This window comes from Sorex fumeus, unplaced genomic scaffold (assembly GCF_029834395.1).
Source record: "Sorex fumeus unplaced genomic scaffold, SorFum_2.1 ptg000131l, whole genome shotgun sequence".
NCBI classification, from domain to species: Eukaryota; Metazoa; Chordata; class Mammalia; order Eulipotyphla; family Soricidae; genus Sorex; species Sorex fumeus.
The window spans coordinates 17,506,024-17,528,047 of NW_026606188.1; the positions used below are offsets into that span (position 1 = coordinate 17,506,024).

Sequence of the window (22,024 nt, forward strand, 5' to 3'; positions counted from 1 at the left end):
GAGCGGCATCTTGAACTCCCGAGAAACCTCAATGAGCTTGGTTACCGTGTGGATATGGTCGATGGTGCTGAATCCTTTGCGGAACCCGGCTTGCTCGCATGGTTGTCCTTCATCTAGTGTTCTGCCAATCCTATTCAGGATGACTCGAGTGAACAGCTTGTAGATGACAGACAATAGGCAGATCGGGCGATAGTTGCCAATGTCATGGATGTCTCCCTTCTTGAACAGTAGTACGGTCCTGCTGGTTTTCCATTGGGACGGAACCTTGCATTCAGACAGGTAGCGAGTGAAGAGCCGAGCCAGTGTATTGATGAGTACTGACGGCAGGTTCTTCAGGTGTTCAGGTCTGACCTTGTCTGGGCCGGGTGCTGTTTGCTTCTTTACCAACGAAATGGCGTGTCGGATTTCGGAAGGGAGAACGTTAGGAACGACATACCCATCCTGTGGAATTTGGTATGTCGGCAAGTGGACATGGCTATCGAAGAGATTTGAGTAGAAGTCATGGATAATCTTCTCCATTGCCGTTCTGGAGGATGTGATGGATCCATCAGGACGTCGGAGGGCAGTCATCTTGGTCTTATAGTTGGCGAAGGACAGGCGGGCGTTACGAATACTTTTCCCGGCTTCTGCCGCATCTACCAGTACTTCTGCTCTTCTCTCTTTGAGGTCTTCCTTGATCGCATCTCTGCACTGCTTTGCAAGCTCGGACGTTAGCTTGCGGTTGCCTGAGGCATGCGCCAAACCACGCTGGCGAATTAGCTCAAGAGTTTTCGAAGATAGGCGACTTTTTGTGGCTATCTCTCTCTTGGCGTTCCTCGCACATTCATGGAGGTGCTGAACCAGTCGATCGTATTCCTCGTCAATGTTGTCAACAATGGCATCTTCCCATGTTGCCGCAATAGTACCAAAGAGTTCCCAGTTGGTGGTCATTCTGGGAGTTCTCTTTTTGAACTTTGCAGCCCTTTCTCCTCGCTCTGTGAAGTAGAATTTTGCACGAAGGAGACGGTGGTCCGATCCCGTTCGAAATTTCGGGACAACAGCGACATCAGTCAGGCAAAACCGTCGATTGAATATGATGTGGTCTATTTCGTTGTGGAATCGTCCACCGGGAGACTCCCATGTCCATCGTTTAGATTCTGCCTTCTGGAACTGTGAGTTACCATGAATGGTCTTGGTCGACATGATGAACTCAGACAGTCTCTCACCCTGTTTGTTCCATTCTAGGCCATGGGTCCCAATGTGAAGTTCTTCAGCTGATCTTCTCGGTCCTATCTTGGCATTAAAATCACCCACAATGATCTTGTAGAAGGTGTGGTCTTCTTTATAGAACTTCTCTAGCTCCATGTAGAACTTCTCGATTTCTCTTTCATCATAATGAGATGTTGGTGCGTAGACAACGAAGATAGAAACTGCAGGCAGTGAGCCACATCTATTCAAATGTAAACGTCCGATTTGGGTTGTTAGGCATTCGAATGAATCAATGCTCTTGGCCAAGTTTGTGTTGACAAGGACACCGACGCCTCCAACACCTCTTTTATCGCATGTTCCGAGGAACAATTCTTCTCCAGTGTCGAAAACGGCATGGTGAGATTCGTGCCTTCTTGTCTCGGTCAGACCAATGATGTCGTACTTGATCATTTGCGCTTGTACCATCAGGTCCTCGATGGATGCATCTGATGCTAGCGTACGTGCATTGAAAGTACAGACGATCATTTTTGTCTTCCTTCGTTGTGGCAGCCTAGGTCGGCCTTGAGATTTTGTCGGCCTCTCCTTTCTCATCCTTCTCAGTGCTGCCTTGTCGGTGAAGCCTTCAGGGTCAGGTGAATGAGACCAGTTGTAGTTACTGGTTTTGGCATATCGAATACACAGCGGATAGCTTGCCAGGCTCTTCCGTGCGGGCGAAATACTCTCGGTAGCTTGCCAGTCTTTCCGAGAGGTATAGAGGCTCTTGGGGTGACCTCTAATCACCCTTGTAGGTGTTGCCATATTTGAACCCTATCAAATATGGTACGACAATTCCAGAAGATGGGTATTTAGTGTCTACTTCCACTACCCAGCCGTCGCCACACTCCAGGATGCTTTCCGGACCCGCGCGGCAGCTCCGGCCGAGACCCGCGCACAACTGAAGACCCACAGAACAAGATAAGTGGAACTCTCTGAGACCTTGGACTCCAGGCTCGGCGGACCCAGGGACAGAGCTTCTTGCTTGCTCCCACCACCACAGGTGACAAAGGGATTCTAATCAGGAGCCCCACCCTACCCTGCCCTGTCTGCTTCCATCAACCACCCAGGGATCGAATTGTGCACAGGAGACCCACCCTACCCAGATAAATACCCCACTGGCAGATTTCCACTCTCAACACTACTTCCACTACCCAGCCGTCGCCACACTCCAGGACGCTTTCCGGACCCGCGCGGCAGCTCCGGCCGAGACCCACGCACAACTGAAGACCCACAGAACAAGATAAGTGGAACTCTCTGAGACCTTGGACTCCAGGCTCGGCGGACCCAGGGACAGAGCTTCTTGCTTGCTCCCACCACCACAGGTGACAAAGGGATTCTAATCAGGAGCCCCACCCTACCCTGCCCTGTCTGCTTCCATATCTGAATATTATTGACTATTAAAATGCACAACCAGACAAATCATGGAGCTTATATGCTGTTCTTTTTTCCCCTCTGTCTATTGCTCAAACACAGGGCTCAAACATAGGTCTCCCACAGCAATGCATATGCTCCAGCCCTTTAAGTGCTCTCCCCAGTTCCTATCCTGCCATTTTCAGAACAATAGAGATTTGTGACAGTGTCCTTCAATTACAGGGAATATCAATCCAACTCCAAGCCAGAGTTGCTCCCTAGATTTTAGCATCAACCCAGCTAAAATGTCATAAGTTCTTGGTTGAGTCATAGGTGTAGGGAGAGGTAGGTTTTCAGAAATAGTCTTTGAGTAGCTGCAATATTACGATGGGTAGGGTGTTTTCCTTGCAAAGGGACAACCTGGGTTAATCCCTGACACCCCATATGGTGTCCCAAGCCTGCCAGGAGAGACCCCTGAGCGCAGAGGCCAGTAGTCAGCCCTGAAAACCACTGGTATGTCCCCAAAACAAAAGAAAAATGTATTAAAGACCTTGATATCAGAATACAAAACCTAAATCTGTAAGTTTTATTGAAGAAAGCATAGGCAGAACCCTTCATGAAATCAAATCTGGAAGCATCTTCAATAATTCAATGCCAATGGCCAAGCAAACAAAGCAAATAAATAGGACATCAAATTAAGAAGCTTCTTTCCTGCAAAAGAAACAAAAGCCAGAAAAAGACACCCCAGAGTGGGAGAAAACATTTGAAAGAGAAATAGTACAGGGATGAGGTTTTGAATATGCTGACCAAGGTTCAATCACAAGCACCCTAAATCACTCCCCCAAATACCACTATAAGGGCAGAGCCAGGAGTAAGTCCTAAGCACTGTCAGGTGTGATCCAAACACACACACACACACACACACAAAAGGAAAGAAAATATTTGCCAACAACACATCTGACAAAGGGCTAATTCAACAAAAAAATTTAAAATACCATTAACCCCATCAAAAAATGGAGAGAAGAGAGATGAACAGAAACTTCCACAAAGAAGACAGAGGGCCAGATACACTGTTTAAATTTAAAAAAAAAAAAGATTGACCTATGTCCCTGGAGAATATAAATGCAAATATCTTTAACAAAATATTAGCAAACAGAACCCAATTTTATATTAAAAAATTTAAAAATCACACAAGCAGGACCTATCATGGGAACGCAAGGTTGGTTTAATATTTGCAAGTCAATAATCCATCAAGTCAATACAAAGAAAAGTAAAAGCCATATAATCATATCAACAGCTGCAGAGAATGCATTTGATAAGTCCAACACTCATTCATTATAAAAACTCATTCCAATGGAGATACAGGAACCTGTCTCAATATAGTTAAAACCACTTATCACGAACCCACAGAAAACATCTTATTGAATGGTGAAAATCTGAGAGCCTTCCTTCTAAGATCACAGACAAGACAAGGATGCCCACTCACAACTCTTCTATTCAGTAAAGTACTGGAAGACATTTCCATAGCAGTTAGGCAAGAAAGAAATATTAAGGGGATCCAGATTGGAAAAGAGAAGTCAAACTCTCACTATTTGAAGAAGATATGATAATGAGAAAATCCTGGAAACAAAAAAAACCCTCAAAAAACTCCCAGAAATAATACACTTGTACAGTGATATAGTAGGCTGCAAAATCAACATGCATGCAAAAATTCATGAAATTCTTACATGAAAACAACAAATGAGAGAGATATTAAAGGAAAAACAAAACAAGTGAAAGACATATAGAGAAAACTGTATTTCACTGCTAAAATAAGTAAAAAAGACCTACTGATCCTATAATGTACTATCAATTTTCAGCTAAATCTCTAAAGAACTCTAAGCCATAAAGCTAAAATTTATGGAAAACATGGGTCCCAACAGTCAATTCATTGACCCAGACAACAGATTTTGAAGTCTCTGGACCACTGAAACTTAATTCCTCAATACTGAAATTCCAGTAGAAGCACACCAAATTAGAGGGAAAGTAACAAATAAGTCAACTAAACTCAATACACAAAAACAATAGTACAGAGGCTGGAGTGATAGCACAGCGGGTAGGGCGTTTGCCTTGCATGCAGCCAACATGACCGACACAGGTTCGATTCCCAGCACCCCATATGGTCCCCTGAGCACCGCCAGGAGAAATTCCTGAGTGCATGAGCCAGGAATAACCCCTGAGCATTGCTGGGTGTGACCCAAAAAGAAAAAAAAACAACAAAAACAATAGTACAAAAAGCTCAACTAGTAACAAACAACTTAATAAATTCTTAGACAACTAGTAAACAACTCCATGATCAGATATAATAATTTTCACATAAAAACTGATTTTTATAATTGTAATCACTTGCAATCACTTGTCATTGGGTTGTTAGTCGATTTGCTCAAGCGGGCACCAGTAACATCTTCATTCAACCCTGTCACATGCTAATGTAGCCCAATGGTGTCTACTCACTCCAGGAACATGAAGTGCATCAAACCGTTTGTTCAGAATCTTGACGAAGAAATCCAACCATCTCATAGGTGGGCGGCCAGGTGTTCTTTTGATGTCCTGAGGAATCCAGTCAGTAATGGCTCTAGTCCAGCTGTCGTCTTCAAATTGCATTACTTGATTTTCGACCCATCTGATTTTCGACACCTTGGCAAACAAGGCAGCATCCCTGAGCTTCGATTGTTGAAGGAGGTCAGAACTCCAGATTCTTTCTCTCAATTGAGTGAAGCATGATACTCCAAGCATAGCTCTTTTGATAATTCTTTGTGATCTGAATAGTGGTCTCGTTCTGTTTTCATAGGGCCCAGGTCTCTGAGGCATATATTAGTGCAGGAAGAATGATGGATTTGAAAAGATGTGCCCAGATCCGGAGATTCTTTGTCCTCTTAAAAACTTCTTTGATGCTCTTGAAGGCGTTCCACACCACTCTCTTCCACCTGCTCAGTTCTGGTGCCAAGTCATTCCTCATATTGAATTCTTGACCCAGGTACATATAACAGCGACATTCAGAGATGTTTGTTCTGTTGAGATCAAATGGAACATCAGGATCTAGTTCGTTTCTAATGAACATTGTTTGGTGAGATTCAGTTGCAGTCCGACCTTCCCACACTTACGGTGGAAGTCAGCCAGCATTTGTGCTGCTTGGCTAATGTTTGGTGTTATTAGAACGATGTCACCAGCGAAGCATAGGTGTGTAGTTGCCAACCCTCTATTTTCACTCCCATTTCTTCCCATTCCAGTCATTCCATGACATTCTCCAGGGTGGCACTGAAGAGTTTCAATGAAATGGTATCACCCTGCCGACCCCCTCTCTTGACATGGAAGATCACTTCCTTGTAGAATGGTGAGATCCTGGTGGTGAATCCGTAATACAGCTCATGGAGGATTCTGATGTACTGAGTTTGAATGCCCTATTTGGCTAGGGCTTTGATGACCACTTCAATCTCAACAGAATCAAAGGCCTTCTTTAAATAGATGAATGTCAGACAGAGCAGCATCTTGAACTCTCGTGAAACTTCAATGAGCTTGGTCATCAGGTGGATATGGTCGATTGTGCTGAATCCTTTTCAGAACCCGGTTTGATCACATGGTTGTCCTTTGTCTAGTGTTCTGCCTATTCTATTCAGGATGACTCGAGTGAACAGCGTGTAGATGATGGACAGCAGGCAGATTGGGCGATAGCTGCCCATGTCGTGGATGTCTCCCTTCTTGTACAACAGAATTGTCCTACAGGTTTTCCACTGGGATGGAACCTTGCATTCAGACAGGTAGTGTGTGAAGAGCCGAGCCAGTGTATTCACAAGTACTAGTGGCAGATTCTTCAGGTGTTCAGGTCTGACCTTGTCTGGGCCGGGTGCTGTATGCTTCTTTAACAACAAAATGGCATGTCGTATTTTGGAAGGGAGAATGTTGGGAATGACATATCCATCCTGTAGAATTTGGTATGTGGGCAGGTGGACGTGGCTATTGAAGAGATCTGAGTAGAAGTCATGGATAATCTTCTCCATTGCCCTTCTGGAAGATGTGATAGACCGATCAGCATGTTGGAGGGCAGTCATCTTGGTTTTGTAGTTGGCAAAGGACAGACGGGTGTTGCGAAAGCTTTTCCCTGCTTCTGCTGGTCTTCTCTCTTTGAGGTCTTCCTTTATCGCTTCTTTGCACAGCTTTGTGATCTTGGATGTTAGCTTGTGATAGCCTGAGGCTTGTGCCAAACCACGTTGTGCAATGAGCTTGAGAGCTTCCGAAGACAGGCATCTGTTTGTGGCTTTTCCACTCTCGGCATTCCTCACACAGTCATGGAAGTGCTGAACCAGTCGATCGTATTCCTTGTCGATGTTGTCAACGATGGTATCTTCCCATGTTGCTGCAACAGAGACAATGAGCTCCTAGTTGGTGGTCATTCTGGGAGTTCCCTTCTTAAACTTTGCAGCCCTTTCTCCCCGCTCCATGAAGTAGAATTTTTCATGGAGATGGTAGTCTGATCCTGTTTGGAATTTTGGGACAACAGTGACATCAGTCAGGCAAAACCATCAATTGAATATGATGTAGTCAATTTCGTTGTGGAACTGTCCACCGGGAAACTCCCATGTCCAATGTTTAGATTCGTCCTTCTGGAAATGTGAGTTACCATGGATGGTCTTGGTCGAAATCATGAACTCAGTCTCTTACCCTGTTTGTTCTATTCTACACCATAGATCCTGATGTGGAGTTCTTTGGACGAACTTCTTGGTCCTATCTTGGCATTAAAATCACCAATAATGACCTTGAAGAAGGTGTGGTCTTCTTTATAGAACCTCTCCAGCTCCATGTGGAACTTCTCAATTTCTTCTTCACTATAGTTGGATGTCGGTGTGTAGATGACGAAGATAGAAACTGCCGGTAATGAGCCACATCCATTCAAGCATAAGTGTCTAATTCAGGTTGTTAGGCATTCGACTGAATCAATACTCATGGCCAAGTTCATGTTGAAAAGGACACCAACACCATCTATGCTTCTATTGTTGCATGTTCTGAGGTACAGTTCTTCTCCAATGTTGAAAATGGCATGATGGGATTGATGCCTTCTTGTCTCGGTCAGAACAATGATGTCATACTTGATCTTCTGTGCTTGCACCATCAGGTTCTCAATGGGTGCTTCTGATGCCAGCATACGTGCGTTGAAAGTACAGACAGTCATTTTAGTCTTTCTTCATTTTGGCAGCTTAGTTTGGTCGTGAGATTTTATCAGCCTCTCCTTGCTCATCCTTTTCAATACAGTCATATTGGGGGCTCTTTCAGGGTCAGGGGAATGAGTTTCATTGTTTTTACTGTTTTTGGCATATCAAATATGCTGCAGGCAGCTTTCCAGGCTCTGCCATGTGGGTGGGATACACTCGGTAGCTTGCTGGACTCTCCAAGAGGTATGGAGGTTTTTAGGGTGGCCTTTAATAGGCCTTATAGTTGTTCCCATGGTTCACACATTTGAACCCCATCAGATATGGTGCAGTAATTATGGAAAATGGGTAGGAAGTATCTTATGATGTGTCATGCAGCCACGAAGCTGGAAAGCGTCCTGGAGCATGATGGTGGTTGGGTAGTGGTGGTTGGCTGATGAGGAATTTATTTGGCACCCAAAGGGTGTGTCTTATGGGTGTGACCCCTGGGTCACCAGAGATTGGGGGATGCAGGTAGACAATCCCTGTTTCCAGGTCCTGTTGAGCTTGGAGTCAAGGTCACAAAGTTTCACATTACCTAGTTCTGTGGGATTTCACTCATGAATGAGGCTCGTCCTGAGAGTCCAGAAAGCAGCCTGGGATTTTTACACTACTGATTTTAATATTGGAGCTTTGTAAATTTCAACTCTAGGTTGTGTCAGTTGCTTCTGTCTACAATAAAATGCCTTTTTCATCTCCCTGCCCTGATGAGACCCCAAGTTGCCACCCACGAATGGCTCCTCTGGCTCCTGAACAGCCATGATCCCAGAGGCACACAAACTAATCTTGGAACCCAGCGGCTTTTGGCAGAAATGCTTCTGGACTGTGAATTAAGCTATTGCCCCGTGCCACCCCAGGTGGAAAAGGGTGTTGTCCCTTCCGCCTTTTCCCCTTGGTGGCAGCATGGTAAGTGCCATCTTTAGAGGTACGAGCCTGCAGTGACAAGAGATGTGGTCCCTCTCCCCACGTTGACGAGACCCCAAGCTGCCACCCACGAATGACTCCTCCGGCTCCTGAACAGCCATGATCCCAAAGGCACACAAACCAATCTTGGAACCCAGTGGCTTCTGGCAGAAATCCCTCCGAATTTAATTACTACAATATCAGAATTCCAGAATCACGTGGCCATGACATCATATGCTCTTCATTATCAGCAATAGAAAACAAATTATCTAATGATGGCTTTTCCGCAGGTCTGATTGTTGAGGGGGAAAATTCCAAATAATAATGGTGGATCTTTGAAAAAATGAATGTAATGAAAGTAGAGAGAGAGAGTAAAGTGGAAATCATCTACCACATGGGCAGGGGGAGAGGTGGGATGGGGAGTATACTAGGGTTCTTGGTGGTGGAATATGTGCACTGGTGAAGGGATGGGTGTTTGATCATTGTATGAGTGAGACTTTAACCTGAAAGCTTTGTAACTGTTCTCACGGTGATTCAATAAAAAATAATTTATTAAAAAATAAAATAAATACCTTTTTCAAAAATAAATAAAAGAAGACATAAGAAAATGAAAACACATTCCCTGTTCAAGGACTATAATGACCTAAATGATTAAAATAATGCTCCTACTCAAAACACACAAATTTGATGCAGTTCCCATAAAAAATATCCACAATCATATTTATTTATTATTGTCTGCTTTTGTTTGGGGGCCATACCTGTGAAAATAAGGGGTTACTTTGGTTCTGCACTCAAGAATTACTCCTGGTGGTGCTCAGGGATAACTACCATATAGGGTGCCGCAGACTGAGTCAGTTGGCCATGTGCAAGACAAACACCTGCTCACTGAACTATCACTCAGGTTCTGCCATGGTAATTTTTAAATACACAGACCAAATGCTGCTAAAATCTTATGGAGTAGTTAAAAAAAAACACCCTGAAAAACCAATTCAATCACAGGAAAAAAGAAGATGGCAGGCTTTTCTTTTCCCAACTTCATACTATAAAGTCATAGTAATAAAGACAACTTGGTACTAGAAAAAGAACAGTGGAACAGGATCAAGAGCCAGAGACATATGGTCAGCTAATCTCCAACAAAGGCACAAAGCATACAAAGCAGAACTGGTACACTTTAATTCTTGAGAATATAACCGCAGATTTTTAAAATGTAGAACTGCTTTTAGAAAGTCCATGAGAAATTTTTCTAAAAATCTTAAATAATCATTTTTTTAAAAACTGGGAGTGTCAGATCTGCTGAAATATGCACACTTCCATTAAACAGTAAAAATATTACTACTGTTGAAAATAATAATATTACTATTATTGTATAAAGTAAAAATTTTACTATTATTAAAAATAATAAAAGATAAAGAAGATATACAAAGCAATGAATGAAACAAAATCATCTAGAAATTAACATTCATATTTACTGTCCAGTAACTTTTGATAAGGATGCCAAAATACAGTCACGGTCCTCCCGTTGTTCATCAACTTTCTCGAGTGGGCCCAGTAACGTCTCCATCGTGAGACTTATACTGTGTTTGGCATATCAAATACATTATGGGTAGCTTGCCAGGCTTTGCCATGCGGGCGAGACTCTCAGTAGCTTGCCGGGCTCTCCGAGAGGGGCTGAGGAATCTAACTCGGGTCGGCCATGATGGCTGTGCGCAAGGCAAATGCCGTACCCGCTGTGCTATAGCTCCAGCCCATGCCAAAATAATTATTAGGGAAAGTCTTTTCAACAAATAAGCCAACACAACTGTATATCCACACATTTAAAAAATGAAGAAAATATCACATATCTATATGTAAGATATCTGATCTATAAATATATAGTGTATATCTTCATATCCTTGGGTAGGTAATCAATTCTCAGATAAATATGATATGAAAGTACAGAAAATTAAAGAACACGGGAACTGAAATCCACCAAAATCAAAACTTGTATACCCCATATGCATGAGGTGCTGAATTTTGTCTCTGGTGCTGCCAATTTTGGGGTTTTTTTAAAATTTTTTAGTTTGTGCTTTCAAACAACAGAAAATTTTTAAGAAAAACCAAGAGTCCCAGAAAAAAATTATTATTCTAGATATTCCAAATTAAATATCTGATAAAGAACTTGTATACAGAATAAACATATACATAAACTATGGTACTTAATAATAAAATACAAATTATTAAATTAAAAATTGGCAAAGAAGTCCCAAAGGAGATATATAAATTCCACAGCATTATTTGTCAGGAAAATTTAAGTGAAAACCAGAATGAGATGTCACTTCACAGTCAATGGGAAACTTAGAATCAGAAAGACAAAATAATAACGTCAGAGCAATAGTACAGCAGGTAAGGCTCTTGTTTTGTACATGCAAACGGGTTTGATCCCTGGCTCCCCCATATGTTCCCTTGAAAATCACGAGGAGTGATCTCTGAACAAACAGCCAGTTACCAGATGTAATCCACCCACACACAGGCCCTCCAAAAGACAGGTTATAAAAGTTGTTGGTAAAAATAGGGAGAAATTGGCACTTTATATATTACTGCAGGAATATAAAATGAGTTAATAATTAGGCAATACTTCACACTGTTAATTGCTTGAATGCAACAATTCTACTCACAAGTATATATTCAAGAGAAAGTAAAACACGTTCAGAAAAATCCTGTATATGAGGCTTCATATATTATTTATAACAGCTAAATTCCATTAACTGATGAGTGATTCAAATGATATTAAGTACAATGCAATACTATTAACTAATAAAGCATCACAAAGTTACTGATATATACATTGCAACCAAAACTTTTAAGTCCACATATTATATAATCCATCTACAAAAAATATCTAACAAATCTAAATAAATCTACAGAAACAGTAATATCTAGACAATCCCATTAAATAGTAATATTGGGGGCTGGTTAGGGGTGGGGCTGTTGAGCAAGCAGGAAATGTAGAATAACTTTCAGTAAGTAGGAAGTTACTCTTTAGAATAGCAAAATGTTTAAAGCCATGAGAGTTGTTGCACAACTCGGTCTATATGAGAAAACACTGAATCACACATTTTAAATATGTTAATTACACTGTAAGTAATTTATGTCTTATAAAATGGTCTTTAAAAATTAAATAAGAAATTAATGAGTCAGGCAGGAGCACGGCTATTTCCCAGGATGCTGGGAGCTAAGAAGAGCAGATTCTTCCTTCTCTGGTCACTGGCTTAGGTCAATGGGAACCCCACTGAAAAAGAAGCATTTCCCTCCCTCGGATGCCCCTCTCTGCTAGTACCAGGGGCCACTTACTGGCAAGATGCTGAATAATCATCATGTTCATCAGTATCTTGGATAAGTCGCCCACTTTTAAAAGTAACAAGGAAGCCCACTTAGGCTGACTGCACTAATGAATGGCAGGAGCCGGCTTGTCCATACCTGAGGCCACTCCCTGCTTTCTTCCTCTCCTTGCAGAGTGGGCCTGAGGTCCAGGCTGAGGCCCCCCACAGCTCAGATGGGACCTCTGCTCTATGCATTGCCAGATTAAATCAACAGTGGAATGTTTCTCTGAGAATTGCGGACTCTAACATCCAGGTGCCTGTGGGGGTCTGGAGTCAGTCTCCAGACACATCCTCCTCCCAGCTCGTGCCCTCCCAAGAGGGGAGTTCAGCCCCTGGCATCAGGAGCGGGCAGTGTCTGCTGCTCCCCGCATGGCCACTGCCCTGGCCGATTCTGGCCAACCCTCCAGCCCTCTGGCTCTTCTGTTGCCGTGGATGTCCTTTCCGCCACCAGCCAGTGTTTCCCCAGTTCTAAGCGGCCACTGTCTCCCAGGCTCTAAGCCTTGCTTTGGCTCCTTTCCAACCGGAAGCTGGGCTTGGCCTCAGTGACTATCGGGCGCATCTGAGGTGCCCTCTAGGCCTCTGGGAAGCCTCGAAACCAGAGGGAGAGTTCCAGAGTCACGTATGAAACAGGCCACACTAGAGAGGAGTGGGTTTCACTGTCACACTGCCCACCCCCACCCAGGAACTGGATCCACAGCTCCGGGCACGGAATGCAGACACATTCTGACAAGGCGACTCTCCAGCCCCTCGCTGCAGGCTCTTGTGAGAGAAACTCAACTCTCTGGTTCCTGGCCTGAACATGTTACTCCCGACAGGCAGAACAGATGGTTGTTCATTCCTAGTATATATCAGACTTAGAAACAAACTGTGGGAAGTGAAAGCAAACCCGGACTTGTCGCGTGCAAGGCAAACCCCCACCAGCTCTACTGTTGCTGCAGTCCCTCATACAATTTCTAAGCGTAAGAGTGAAAAGCCAGTTAAGGACACAAATATAATGTTTTCTCTGGCTTAGGAGGTATGGGATTCATTCACTGGAAAGAGAAAACGACTTCCCACTGTTAGTCTGCAACCAGTGAAGCTGACATGAGCACCAGATCATGAAGGCTGCAGCCTTCTGCAGTGACAGCTGTCAGCGGAAGGCACTCTAGTCTGCTCTAGCAACATCTGGGGATGCTTTCGGTTGCCATGACTAGGTGGAGATGAGGAATGAAAAGGTCCTGGAAAGGACACACGTCTCCAAAAAAGATTAGTTTCCCAAGTTGTTTGTATTTTAATAAAATAAGCACCACTGCCCATTTGACGAAGAGGAAACAGTCTGGACCTCTGTCTCTGTTTTAGATTTGAGTTCATCGCAACCTGTATGATATGAATGTTCTGTAATGCCTGCCACCTAAAAACAATTATAATTTGGGAACTTAACTGGCAATGTGACAGATGATATTAGGAAATAATCCCAAAAATGTAAATAATCCAGATGCAGACTAATGAGAATCCTTCCTCTAAATACAAATAAATCATCAGATTATACACTTTATAAAACAGTTCAACTTTGTCAACTATACTACATAAAGTTGAAAAATACTTTGTTTTTTTCTAAAAAAATTGAAGGAGTATTTATATAGTAGAGGAGAAATAGTTCTATTATTGTTGCTCTGATTTTACTAACCAATCAAGACCTATAGCCAAAGATAATTATACACTTGACAGTATTTGTGATGAATATTGGTTTGTTGTTTTAAATTTTTTTCTTGGACTTTTAATTTACTGATCCAAATAAAATGGAAATTACAACTCTTCGTGAGGCGCATTTAACTTAAGTCCTCATTTTCTAGAAGTCTTTCTGTCAGAAATTCCTGATCGAAGCATCCAACCTGATTGATGCTCCTCAGAAACCTCAGGATGGAGAGGAAGTAAGAGCGCATGAAAGAACTGCACGCCCAAACTTTAAACTGTCTGATATACTTCAGTAAAGCCACAAAAAATGTAATAAAATCTCTTTCTCTGATCAGCTGAATTAATTCTGTCAAATCCATCAAAAAAGAAATGAGCATGTCAGTACTGAACTGCTCAGTATCTGAGGCCAAACTGTTGCTGGAATGAAAACACTAATCTGCTTCGTAGCTGCAGCAGCAATTTGGAGGACTAAATTTACCATCAATCTATGTGTTGTCATGCTGGGGGGGGAGAGGGGAAGGCAGCTGAAATAGAGAAGGCACTACTAAGTCAATGATGGTTGAAGGGCTCGCTCGGGATGGGAGATGCGTGCTAAAAGTAGACTATGAACCAAACAATGGCCTCTTAGGACCTGTATTGCAACCATAACACCCAAAAGGAGAAAGAGAGTAAGAGGGAATTGCCTGTCACAGAGGCGGGGGTTGGGAAGAGGTGGGGGTGGTGGGCGGGATACTGGGGACATTGGTGGTGGAGAACGGGCACTAGTGGAGGGATAGGTGCTTGGCCATTGTATGACTGAAACATAATCATGAAAGTTTGTAAGTCTGTAACTATATCTCACAGTGATTCAATTAAAAAAAGTCTATGTGTTGTTTTTCCCATGAAAATATTTCCCGATCAAATGGCAACCCATAACATGAACCAAATTCAAGCTTTGTTTTCTGAATGAATGGCAAGAAAAGTCCTCATCACAAAGAAATAACTATAAAGGGAAAAACAAAAATTTCCCTGACCAAACACTGCTCAGAAAACCAACAGATCATGCATAGCAGAAATTCTCACTTAAGTAAACAATAGATATAACAGCAGAAAACAAGCAGCTAAAAACTATTGTGGGGCTCAGCTCAAAACCAACAGCATTGGCAAATATAATCTTAGGCTTTTAAAACTTGGATAAGACTCAACTATAAACGACACACAAAATACTTCCTGCTTGTCAAGGTGAGGTGACATCTAAAGCAAGTTAAAGCAAACTCCTGCATAACAAGTATGATTATAGATGTTTTATTTTGCTAATTCATTTTAAAGATTTTTTAGTTGAAATGCTACTTATTATTTAAGGTGTGTAACTAATATCTACAGACTGAAATGCTTCCGTGTAAACAAACACATCTATGATTTTCTAGAGTTCATAAAAACTTTACCCATCTGGCAAAAATCACTTCATAACTAAGTTTTCTATTTGTTAGTGCTTAAATAAATCAAAATGGTACACGTTTTTCAAAGTAGTAGCACTGTAGCACTGTCCTCCCGTTGTTCATCGATTTGCTTGAGTGGGCCCAGTAACGTCTCCATTGTGAGACTTGTTGTTACTGTGTTTGGCATATCGAATACATCACGGGTAGCTTGCCAGGCTTTGCCATGCGGGTAAGATACTCTCAGATACTCTCGGTAGCTTGCCGGGCTCTCTGAGAGGGGCGGAGAAATCAAACCCGGGTGGGTCAGGCTGGCCGCATGCAAGGCAAATGCCCTACCCACTGTGCTATTGCTCCAAAGTGGTAAAGAGAAAAAAAAAGTTTAACCTAAATTCTCTCACACTTCCCTCTAAATTAACTATATTAAACTTTTTTGAATCACACAATGTATAATTGTAACAAATAATATAAATTCTTAACTTTGGGAATCATCAAAATTTCTTTGATTAGAAGAAAAATATGTGAATAATTCTCACAAAATTACTTGTCCATGTTTTATCTTGAGAGATTATGAAAAGAGGTCATATCAACACAAATATTAAGAAATCCTCTTGGACCTCTGCTTGGTGCTCCACCATCGCGGCAGGGCTGACACCACTGGGTTATTCCGGTACAGCAGGTAGAGCCCTCTTCCCAGCATGGCCCAGCAGCCTCCTCACCACTGGTACCACATAAGTTGCCCCAGTTACAACTCCTCAAGTTTGATGCCCTGTTACACGCTGCTCAGTTATTCTTCTCGTATTTCTGTGAGGTAGTTCAGAGAACTACCTCCAGCTTTGTCCCTCAGTATCTTCCATGAGGTAACTACAAATATCCACCCCATCTAGCAAGAAAACTAGCAAAATATGGGGGAAACATGTAGAAGCCCACCAAGCTCAGTGGGTGAAAACATCACCAAAGACATAAACACCACCAGCAAGCTTATATCCTCAGACAATGTATTTGGTGACACTACGAAGAGGATGTTTAATGAGTTCAAAGAAATGATAGCAAAGAGCAAGAAAGTATGAGGGTTAAAATTAAAAAAGTAATACAGTCAGAAATGACAGGAATGAAGAGCATGGTATATAATCATCAGTAGAATCTCTGAACAGCAGAATAGCCTCAGCTGAGCCAAAGATCACGGAGTTGCAAGAGGAGGAGAAGGAAACTGTGAGGAAACAGCAGAAGGTGGAAAAGATGCTGTGAAGGAAAGGGGAGCATCCTAAAGAACTCTGGGCTAGTTCAAGAAGAACAATGTAAGAATCATAGATCCCTGAAGATCAGGAAGGCAAATGTGATGAAGAAACTGTAGGATAACATTGGTTTGTCCTTTCTCCCTTGCGGCAGGGAGCTTAAGTTTATTGGGTTATGCCCATCACAGTGCTCCTGTGTCACTCCCATTCCTCTGTGTTTATCTTTAACTTATCCTTTCTGCTCTGCTTTCCCTACTGTTAATCACTCTATCCCCAAATCAGACCCTTCCTTTCTGCTCTGCTTTCCCTATCTGTTAATCACTCTATCCCCAAATCAGACCCTGTGACTTTTAAGGTCAAATTTTTCTAAGGACTCTGAGTTTTGTATTTGTGAAATATTGCTTTTCTTTCCCTTATGTCCCTTGCACAGTTTAGAGTAATGTTCTTTTTGTATGGACACGGGAAGACAGTTAATAATATGCTTTTGTAACCTGGGAGTTAACTGACTTCAAATAATATTTAATCCTGGAAATATGTGATATTTACATGACTCAAGATTCAGTTGCCCTTAGTTCCTGACACCCCAAAAGCAGGGTACCGACAAATGAACTGGATGGACCCAGGGCAGACTCTGAGCTACCCTGGCATCAATAGGACAGGCAAAGCACCATAAAACTTATAAGAAGTTAAGAACACAGTCGTGGACTAATTCTCTTATGGTTCAGGGAGAAACAACTGGATAAGAATCTTGCTGGGCTTCGGAAGAACTAACCTAGCCTGAGGACTGTAGTGTGGAAATTATAGTGAGATATCCCCAGGAGAGTCACTCTATAAGCTTACTGTGTCCATACAAAATGGCTAATATTATTAAGAAGTAGAATTAAGATGAATGTTTAAATGGTTATTGGACTAAGGAAAGGAGAAACACATCCCTAGATGGCATTTTGCCCTTATGCAGATCAGCTTGCTGGATGAGATCTTTGCCTTAGAACAGCTTCCCCTGAAGGAAGGACTTTACATATATTGACTGTGCTATCTGATCTATGGATAGTTGCCACCCCTAACCATTGGAGGGTGGACTCTTGACTAAGGCAGTGACTGGACACAGGAGACTAGTCTAAGGGAAGTAGGAGCCAGGAATGAGGGGCAGTGTGAGACTGGAATGGGGCACTCAGTGAGATTGGAATAGACGCATGGGGAGAATGGAATAAACGGCCGGTCCAAGATTGAAATAAATGGCAACTGATCACCAACCAGTCTGGCGGCCCTGTTCCCTCCTTCATGCATTTGTTGGTAGTGGCGGCAGGCTGGGGTATGGAAGGAGCTCATGGCCACTAAACGCATGTGGCAAGAGCACCTCAATTTATTTTTTGAACATATAGAAACAATAGTCAAAGAAACCACTGATAAGAACTTTCCAGAGCTGAGAATTACAGGCACTGAGATCAAAGAGGCCTGAAGGGTCCCAGTGAGAATAGATTCAATTAGGAGAACTCTAAGATCCATCATACTCAAAAATTGACAAAATTCAAAGACAAACAAAATACTGAATGCAGCAAGACTGAAAAGGAACTTATTCACAAAGGAAAGTCCATAAGATGTACAGAAGATCTATCAAATGAGACTCTACAAGCTAGAAGAGTATGGAAGGATATAGTACAAAAATCCAACGAAATGAACACCTCATCATGAATACTGCATCCAGCTAGATTGTCATTCAGAGTTGAAGGAACTAGACAGAGTTTCATGGACATGCAACAGCTGAGGGAATTCTTAGCCTTGAAATCAGCTTCACAAGAAGTATAAAAGAACTTCTTTAAAGGACAGGAGAAACTTCCCATCATGTGGTACTGAGTATGGCACTCACTAATGGTGCATAAGGTTGTCCTATACTAGATCAAGAAAGGTTAAAACATACAGTAATTCATCATCACAAATCGACTTTTATTGATTTATTTCTGATAATTCTATTTGCCATTTATTTACATTTTATTGGACCCAGTAGTATGAAATAAATTTGTTTTATGCCTGCCAATGGGGCAGGATGGGGTATGGGAGGGACCCTGAGGATACTGCTGGAGTTGGACTGTTGTGTACCTGAAATAACTCTATTATGAGCAACTTTGTAAATCACCATGTGACAATAAACATTCCTGAAAAAAAGAATACTCCTAAAAAATAAACCAGTTTTCTGATCATTTCAGAGGACTTACATATTTTAGGCATGGCAAACAAACTTTACTGTAATAAAAAATATGAAGTGGGGGGTATGGTGCCACCAGCAGGTCAACCTGTACCTGCGGGGTGAGTGCATCAGCAGCAGGATGGTGCCTTCAGGCTTCCTGATACCCCAAAATTGCTGCTGTGCCTTTGGCCAGGCCCCAACAACTTCAGGCCAAGTTTACCAAGAAATTAAACCACCAAAAGTTAAGTATGTGGGAGCCATGCCCACAAATCAGCTCAGCTATACAAGTCCATTTATTGGCCTTATTTCAGAGACCCATAAATAATCTCAAAAAAGATTAAAATCCACAGTTAATCTCAGGCCCGCACATGGCTGAACAGACCGGGGTAAATTGGAGGGGGGCAGGTTGGCCTGGTGCCTGCCCAAGCCGAGCCAGCAGCAGCTTCTTGCTTTAACAATCTAAAATCGCTACCATGCCCCCAGCCTGACACCACTCTCAGGACGGACCTCAGCAAGATATACTCTGCTAAAAATTATGCGGGTTTTGTGACTGAAATCTCCAGACTTTCTCGGGGTTGAGATGGGCTACCTCTCTCACCTCCCTATATTTTCGGAAGCCTCGGCAGTCACATCCACACGCCAAAGCTGCCACCCAATTGAAAAGCTACTTCAACATTACCATCCAGATAAAAATATTTAATACCCTGAACAAACACCATGACCTCTTAGCACCTGTACTGAAAACCATAATGCACAAAAGAAAAAGGAGAGCAAGAGTAAGAAGGAAAGTGGGGGTCAAGGGTGGGGTGTTGGGGGATGGCAGAAGGAAACAGGGGACATTGGTGGTGAGAAAAGCACTCTGGTGGAGGGACGGGTGCTGGATCATTGTATGACTGATACCCAATTATGAACAGCTTTGTAATGGTCTATCTCACAGATATTTAATTTAAAAAATATTTTAAAAAGTAATGTGGAGTTCATGCCCAATTCAATCACTTGATCAATGGCTGAATAAATAGCAGTACTCCTGCATTTAAAAAATATATATGAAGTGTAATCAAGGGGAAACACCATAATAATACATAGCACAGCAAGTAGGGCATTTGCCTTGCACGTGGTCGACCCGGGTTCGATTCCTCCGCCCCTCTCAGAGAGTCCGGCAAGCTACCAAGAGTATCCCATCCACATGGCAGATCCTGGCAAGCTCCCCGTGGCATATTAGATATATGTAACAAAAGCAGTAACAACAAATCTCACAATGTAGATGTTGCTGGTGCCCACTCGAGCGAATCAATGAAAAATGGGAGGATAGTGCTACAGTGCTATCTACCTATTAATTTGAAAGAAAGAATTGCTTAGTTTTAATTATATGCTAAAGAAGGGATCTTTTTTAAAAGTCAATAATATTGGGGCCAGAGCTATAGTACAGCAGGTAGGGCACTTGTCTTGCATGCAATCTACCCTGGTTTGATCCCCAGCACTCCATCTGGTCCCCAACCGTATCAGGAGTGGTCCTTTAGCACAAAGCCATAAGTAAGCCCTGAGCACAGCCGGGTGTGACCCAAAACCAAAAAACTACATACATTTTTAAATTTAATAATATATCACTTCATGCAAGATGTAGTTCATACACTTTCCATTTATAAATGTACATATATGTTTAATTCAGTACACATCACAAGTGGTTAGGTGCTTAACACATGCATTTTTACATTAGCATGGTAGTTACCGATAATGTGGTTAACTTCAGGAGACGTCTGTGTTACACATATGGCCATCAAAATAATTATGGCATGCTTTTGTGAGACTGAAAGAGGCCAAGTCTGTTGCAAAATGATTACTTCCAACAAAAGCCTGCTCAAACTATTGTTTAGGTAAGTGGTATCTATCCAAAAGAACAGCATTATCAAGTTGTTCTTGCTTTTGAATCACTCACCAATTTTCAACCTATTTGTAAAACAAGATAAGCCCTACCAGGTCATGAAACATAATTATGGATCAGGGTTTTCAGTTCATGGTTTTTTTTGACAACTATCCCATCTGATCCCCTTCTGGATGCTCCCTGGACGGAATGATGCAGATGAAGCACTTCTGTGGAACCAGCCACCACCATCACACAGCAAGCACAAAGCACACACTGAAACGGCTACACTCGACCCCTGGCAGACTTCTTCACTGTTCTGCCATCAGACCATCACTCACCTCTTTCGAATTGCTTCTATCCCCAAGCCCAAGAGAAATCTACATAGTGAGGCCGGAGTGATAGTACAGTGGTAAAGTGTGTCTCCACATTTCATATGGTACCCCAGCACCACCAGAAGTAATTCCTAAGTGCAGAGCCAGGAGCACCACAGGGTGTGCCACCAGTCTAACCCCCCCCCCAGAAAGAAAAGAGAGAGAGAGAGAGAGAGAGAGAGAGAGAGAGAGAGAGAGAGAGATCAAATTTTTCTATTTTGTGATTTTAGGCTATTTTATTTGCACCACACAGCAAAGAATGCTAGATCACCCTGGAAAGTTCTTTCCCTGCTTTCAGGGGGGTGGGGCCGTGGGTTGGAATATGTTACAAATAGTAATCACCTAAAAGACACTCAGTCCTGACATCTCAAGGGAACGCCACAGGGGAACCTGGCTGACTTTTGTTTGCTCTAATTACTGGGCACACAATGCTCAAAACAATCTCCTAAAGGAAAGGGTTAACTTTCATTCTGGAGTTTTCAATGTTAACTTTTTGTTCTTTTTCCTTTATAAAGAATGAAACCTGTAACGTCAGAATTCTGTTTGTCCAGAGCGGTCATGCCAACGCTAAGGTCCCTGGCCAGCAACACTGGGTCCTAGGGCAGAGGGCGCTGAGCAAGCGAACTCGCACCGGGAGCGCCCGGGCCTGGAATGGACTCGGGAGCGCTCGGGCGTGGGTGGGATTCGGGAGCGCCCGGGCCCTGGGCTGGTTTCCAGGATGGACTCAGGAGCGCTCGGGCCTGGGTGGGATTCGGGAGCGCCCGGGCCCTGGGCTGGTTTCCAGGACCCCGCCTCGCGGCCCCCGAAACCCCGAAACGCCCCAGTGATTTAGAACTGAAGGAGGAGCAACAACCCCCTCCCTCCCCCATCATTTCTGGGGCCCGACAGCGCCAGGCGTGTCCACGGCTGCCCGGGACAGAGCGAGCGCCCGCCCGCCCGCCCCTGCGGCAGGTGCCGGCCCCCCGGGCCTTGCAGTGGCTCCCCGAAGCTACTCGCGGCCACTGCAACTGGATGACCACGGACGGGCGCGGAGTTACTGTCGGTCGCCCGAGAGCCCTCGCGTAAATGTGGGGACCAAGGGGGTGTCCCCCTGCGGAAAGGGAAGTAGTTTCCACCCAACACCAACCCTGGCCACACGATCACGACCACCCGAAACAAGTCTGCAGCGGCGCGTGCGCTCCCACTTCCCGCGAGCGCGTCTGGGGTCTGCAGGGAGCGCGGG

At 43.2% G+C, this 22,024-nt stretch overlaps 1 protein-coding gene across 1 annotated transcript in view; it reads right to left on the reverse strand.

Annotated features, from left to right (window-relative positions):
• The window catches only part of EPB41L4A (erythrocyte membrane protein band 4.1 like 4A), a 283,211-nt gene that overhangs the window by 260,943 nt on the left and 244 nt on the right, over positions 1-22,024 (reverse strand). The gene's annotated exons all lie outside the window — the stretch shown is intronic.